At 51.0% G+C, this 6,000-nt stretch overlaps 1 protein-coding gene across 24 annotated transcripts in view; it reads right to left on the reverse strand.

Moving 5' to 3' along the window:
* KLC1 (kinesin light chain 1) overlaps nucleotides 1-5,004 on the reverse strand; it is a 58,199-nt gene extending 53,195 nt beyond the window's left edge. For 8 of the 24 annotated variants that reach the window (XR_012133628.1, XR_012133630.1, XR_005053915.2 and 5 more), the window contains exon 1: nucleotides 4,740-5,003. The gene's annotated coding sequence lies outside the window, so the exon portion shown is untranslated. Of the gene's footprint in view, nucleotides 1-4,739 lie in introns of all 24 variants that reach the window. The other 16 variants (XM_036991467.2, XM_036991457.2, XM_036991454.2 and 13 more) reach the window with 3 other exon arrangements.
* Between the last annotated feature and the right edge of the window lie 996 nt (nucleotides 5,005-6,000).

Consider the following 6,000-nt stretch of genomic DNA (forward strand, 5'->3'; position numbering starts at 1 on the left):
GGCCAGCAGCAAACCGAGCTCTGCTGCCTCTCAGCCCCACAGCACTGGGCGGAGACCTTTATATAGAGAGTGAGTAACAACTCACTGCCCACACGTGTGTAAGCCGGCGCCTGCGAGCACTACACGTACGCAGTGGACAAGCAGACCAACGTCAGGTAAGAATCCTGGCCAAGGAGTTTCCATTTATTTTCCCTACATATAGTAAGAAAACTTTAGAACTTAATGATATTTTAAGTTAAAAAGAATAGAAATTATGGATGAACCTGGAGGACATTAGGCTAAGGGAAATTAAGCCAATCACAGAAAGACAAATAGTATATGATTCCACTTACATGAGGTATATCTAAAGTAGTCAAATTCATAGGAACAAAGACGAATGGTGGTTGCCAGGGCTTGGGGGAGAGGGGCCACAGGAAGTTGCTATTTAAGGATATGGAGTTTTAGTTTTCCAAGATGAAAAGTTCTATAGAGATCTGCTACACAATAATGTGAATGTATTAAAACTACTAAACTTTGTTTAAAAATGATAAAGATGGTAAATTTTGTGGGGGTTTTTTACCACAATTTAAAAAGAATATAAAGATTTCCCCCATTTGGTCAATAATACAAACCTATTTAAAACAGGCAGGATAAGTAAATGTAAGAGATTACACACTACCTATATTCACCGTAAAAATGAAAACTCAGTCAACTTTTATCGACCAGATATTCTATGCCCAGGCTCTGTGAACAACACAAATACCACAATGCCAATATGGTGACCAAATCACACACATTTGACAGCAACTGCAAAGAAACATCACAACTACAATGCATTGCCTAGGCTTTTGAAATGGAAAAACTGGGGCAAGGACTTCCCAAGTGAAGGCAACTGTCATGATTCACTACAGCAAGGTGGTTCAGAGGTTGAAAGGTGCAAAAAGACTTGAGTTAGAAGCCTGACTTCACAGCTATGTCATCTCCGGTCTTTGTAACTTGCCCTCTCTAACCCCATCCTAGATCCTACACAGTGGAATGGAGGTGATCACAGCACCAATTTTATTTGGTATGGGGCTAACTTAACTTTTATCAGTTTTAGTAGTAGATAGTGAACTTCAGAAAGGCCGGGAAATAAATTTCCATGTTACACAATCAAAGAGAACAATCCAAGGTTTAATTTGAGGTAACTAGGATATTTTAGAACCAAGGGAAAAACTTCTACTTTACACACACACTTAGCTTAAAATGCTTGTTCTATTGATAGTCACTTACCTGCTTTATATTTAGATATGGACAACATACCAAGCATATTTAAAAACCAAACCTGCTTTCACCTTCCTCCAAAAATTAGTCAAGACAAAAATAAAATTATTTATTTGTGATAAGTCTATAAACCAGAAGACTACAGGGCAGAATGACACAAGGATGCCTTAGGCGGAAGAATGCAGGTCATGTCTGAATTAGCCCTCTTGCTTTAGGAGGTGATAATTCTCAGGAAAAATTTAAAAGATCACTAACAATCTTGTGGAAGTCAAACCTAAAAGATTTTTCTGTCCAAACCTTTCTTGAGCTCTCAGCCAATTCAGAAGCGATCTCTTCCACTTCCTAGGGCTCCTCCTCCTCCATTCAGGGCCCCTCCAGTCCCTACCAAGGGTCAGAAGCCCTGAAAAGGTAACTACGGATGCCGCCACCGGCTTTCCACAATAGGACAAGGTCTCTCAAACCTTTATTCCCAGCCTAAATGTTTATCCTGAGCTCCACATCTGACTCTCCAACTGCCCACTGGTCCACTTGGCCACCCCACAAGCACTTTGGGTTCGACCTCTCCGAAACAAAACCTGCCGTCTCCTCCTCCTCCCATTTTCCCCATCGTGGGTGGGAGGGGGGGTGTCATCGGCAAGTGGGTGACCCACGTGAGAGACAAGCAAGTAATTCTGGATGCATTCCTTCAATAAACAAACACTAAAGGCTTATAAAAATGCCCTCCTGGAGATTACAGACTTAAGTGGAGGAGACAGACAATAAACCTAATAAGAAATAATTAAGTAAAATCACACAGTATAGTAGATAGTGAGAAGTGATAAGGGGCAAAGGGGAAGTGAGGACACACTGACTGGCAGACGAGCAGGCTCAGGATGGGCCTGGGTGTGCTGAGTCAGGGCCAAAGTAGGAAGATGAGGAAGAGATGGGAGGGAGGGGGTGCTGCTTTAGGACTCTGGCAAATCCCCTAACATGAGTGACCTGGTCCGGCTTTTGTCGTGCCCAGCCTGAAACTCCACCTTTACCCTAGTCTATTCCCAAATCAAGGCCGCTCTAACCCTGAAATCCCTCTCAAACCCAGCTCGTACAGGAATCCATTCTTACTCTCACTGCCCTAGCACAGAAGGTCTCAGTCCTCACTTGGGGGTTAAAAACTCCCTCAATGGTCTCATCTTGGTTCAAAGCACCTGCCACACTCTCTCTGCTCTAAGTCACCTCATTCCCTGGGAATCCTACAATCCTTCCTGCCCTCAGGATGAAAGCAACCCCCCAAGACACACCCTTCCTGATCTCATCTCTCCCAGCCTCCCCTTCCCAACATGCCCTTTTACTGCAGCACCATCTCAGGGCCTCCATCTTCCAGGGGGCCTCCACCCACATGTCACCCACCATCCTCTTGACGTGTCCTATCTGGCATCGCTGCTCAGGGCACTCAGTGCAGCAGTATTTAATCTTATCTGTGGTACACGTCACTTTCCCAGGTCTCCCCCACCAGGCTATGAGCTCCCAGGACAGCATCTATCATCTCTGCATCCCCAACTACTTAGCACAGCACCCACCATTCAGTTGGTTCTCAAGACATTTAAAACCATGCTTTCTTCATCTTAATATGCTAATCATTTTTATTCCCTGTCCAGAAATTTGACACTTAAACCTTTCTTGTGCTTTTGTTTAGGATACTACTGATCACTTCTTTGTTACATGAAGTTCTGGTTTCTCATATTTCATTTATGTTTCCAGACTATACGAATCCTACATTTTATTCAATTTTGGCTTTTCTAATTTTCTTTTTATGTAACTGTTTTAAAAGTTCACAGCCCCATATGGAAAGCTATGATACTTTTCAACATTATGAAACATACTTAAGAATGTATTAATTTTCTAAAAAAGTCAATGTGTAATTTTAAATAACTGCAGTTTTTTTATTTATTATGAAATATTTACAATACTATGTGTCCCTCCCCAGTGGCATTTCCTCCCTCCTCCTTGTTGGGGATAAATCACAGTCCTGATTCCATGCATGTTTTTCTACCTTTACTATGTATTGCTACAGTGCTTTCAGAAGCCAAGGAAGGTGAGAGCCAGGTGGCAGTGAGGTTCCCACCTTGGCCCCCCCACACCCCTCAGTAACACCCTCAGGGCTGCCTGGCTCCACTGCAATGTGATGTTGCATTCTCTGATGACTTGGAGAAACTGGGCTCTTAGGAGTGCCTACCTCCCACAAAAAATTTCACACAATCTGAAATTGTTATTATTTAGTATCATTCTATTGTTACAGATACTCAGGAAACGGAACAATAAATCAAATTCCCCACCCTAAGCCATGTTACCAGTCCGAGAGAGGTAAATTCAGAGCTGTAATAATATCATGAGACTTAAGGAATTCGCTGGGATTTTAAAGCTTTTTTCACAAATCTATTACAATGTATTCGAAGCTAACGATTCTTCCCGATCAATGGCTTAGTCACCCTATTTTAAAAAAGCCGTAATTTAATGCAAAGAATGAAAGAACCAACGATCCTTTTACATAGCTGTTTAATGATGCATCTCAAATTTTCTATTGTCCTCAGACTTTTTACAAACACTATTACACGAACTAAATATGTAAATTATTGAAGTGCTGTTTAAATAAGAAAACAGTAATAAGCAATAATTCTAACAAAATTACCTGAACCTACAACCCTAAATTATAAAACTATTCAATCCAGGCATTAATTTTACCTTTTGAATGCTTTGCTTTAATTTTTTTAAGAGGTGTACCAAATTTGACAACCCGGACCGGGGCCGTTGCAAGTTTAGGAGCACCGCCAGCCTAGGTGGAACTGTCGCTGAAACGTGTCGCGTCTACCCATTAAAAGAAAAGTATCGCCGAGTAGGCGAGTCCAGCCGCCTTCCGGGAGGGACCGTGCATGCTTCCGACCCGCCCGCGAGCAGGACAGGGGCGCCCGCCCAGGGCGGTGCCGCGGGAGAGGGCGGGGGCCGGAAGGAGGAGGAAGGATGCGGACAAAGCAAACCCGGCCGGCCGCCGCCACCCCGAGCGCCGCGCCCGGGGGCGGCCACATCCCCGCCGCGCGCCTCCCGGGGTCCGCAGCTGCTCACGGGAAAGGCCGCCCCCGCCCGCGGCAGGGCCGCACCGGGATGCCGGGGCGGGGCCGGGCCCAAGCAAGATGGGAACACAAAGGGGCCCGGGCCTGGGAGGGACGAGGACGGGGTCCGTGACCCGGGGGAGCGGCCGGGGATGCGATCCCGGCGGGGAAGGGAAGCGGACGTGGATGAGGCCCGAGGCCCGGGGAGGGGCATGGGGAGGGGCGTGAATGAGGACGGCGGTCCGGGCAGGGGCGGGGACGGGGAGGGGAGCCGGACAGCCGGGCGCGGAAGGGCCGTGGGTGAGGGGAGTGGGCCTGAGGGGACAGGGCTGAGGGCCGGGCGGGGCAGGGGACGGGGGCCCGGGAAGGGGCGCCGCGGGTGCGGACGGGGCCCTGGCGGCCGCGGGCACTCACCGTGCTGCTCCGCCGGGCCGCGCGCTCGCGCTGTCAGCACCGGGAGGTCTCGGGGCGCGTGCGCGGAGAAGACTGCGCGGAGCCCGCCGCCTCGGCCGCGGTCACGACAGAGGGGCGCCGGCGCGGCCACCCCGAAGCATCCTCGGCCGCCCGCGCGCGCTGTCTGTCCTCCGCGGCGCCTCCTCGCAGCCGCCACCCCACGCCCCGCCGGCTCCGCAGCTCCCACCGCCGAAAATGGCGCCCCGGCGTCCCTCCCCCGGCTCGGCACTCCCGCCCCACAATGCCGCGCGCCGCTCGTGACGTCACCGGCGGGCCGCCGGGGGCGGGGCGCTAAGGGACGTCCCGGCCGGGGCCCGGGCCCTGCCGCGGGCTGGGGCGGCGTGGACGCGGCGTGTCCTGAGGACGGCGCCGGCTCCGCGCTGGCGCGAGCTCCGCACCACGAATCACCCGACTCCCGCAGCCGCGTATCAGGAACCACGTTCACTGTGTGGCCGGCCCCTTCCCCGTATGTCTTGTGAGCTCCTTTAACTCCTTCCTGAACCCGCGAGAGGGCTTTGAGCACCGTCCAAGGGAGAGAGGATCCAGAGGCCTCCCTCCCTTGTCCAGGAAAACCTCCAGTCTTCGATCAAGACCCTGGCCCCCAAGCCCTCCCCATCTCATTCCCTCGCCCCACCGCATCTCAGGCTGGTGGGAGGGACCAGGGTGCTTAACCGCTAGCGCCCGGCAAGCGCAGCGCGGCTATCCCTGCTGTCGCTCCCACCCCGGGCAGCCATCCCCGGTGCACACCCCTGCTGCAGTACCACGACCTCCAGCCCCTGCCTGAAGGGCAGTACTTCCAGGTCAGGGAGCGTCCCTGGGCCTCATCCTGCTGCATCGCCAGCTCTGCAAGCCTGACTCAGCAGCCAGCCGGGAGGATGCATGCTGATTCAGTGAGCAAGGCTCAGCTTTCTTCGCCTGCCACCGGCTTGGGAGAGCCTCCGGACGGGCCCCCACTCCCCAGGTGCCTGCAACTGTCCGTCCCAAATGCAGCTGTTGGCATTATTAACAAGGAGGGATTCCTGTGCCACTCCTCACCCTGCAGTTGTTTTTGACCTGCTGTGCTCTTCAGATGTTACAACCCAGCACCAGTGCTGTTTTAACCCTGCAGTTACACAGTCACTGGGAAGTAAATGCTCCTAGATTTTCACAGGGAGGTCCAGTTACTCTGCTTTCATTTAAAAATGAGAAGGGGGAGCAGTCCAATGGTGACACAGTAGTTACT

The sequence above is a fragment of the Manis javanica genome, chromosome 8 (assembly GCF_040802235.1).
Source record: "Manis javanica isolate MJ-LG chromosome 8, MJ_LKY, whole genome shotgun sequence".
Classification (NCBI taxonomy): domain Eukaryota; kingdom Metazoa; phylum Chordata; class Mammalia; order Pholidota; family Manidae; genus Manis; species Manis javanica.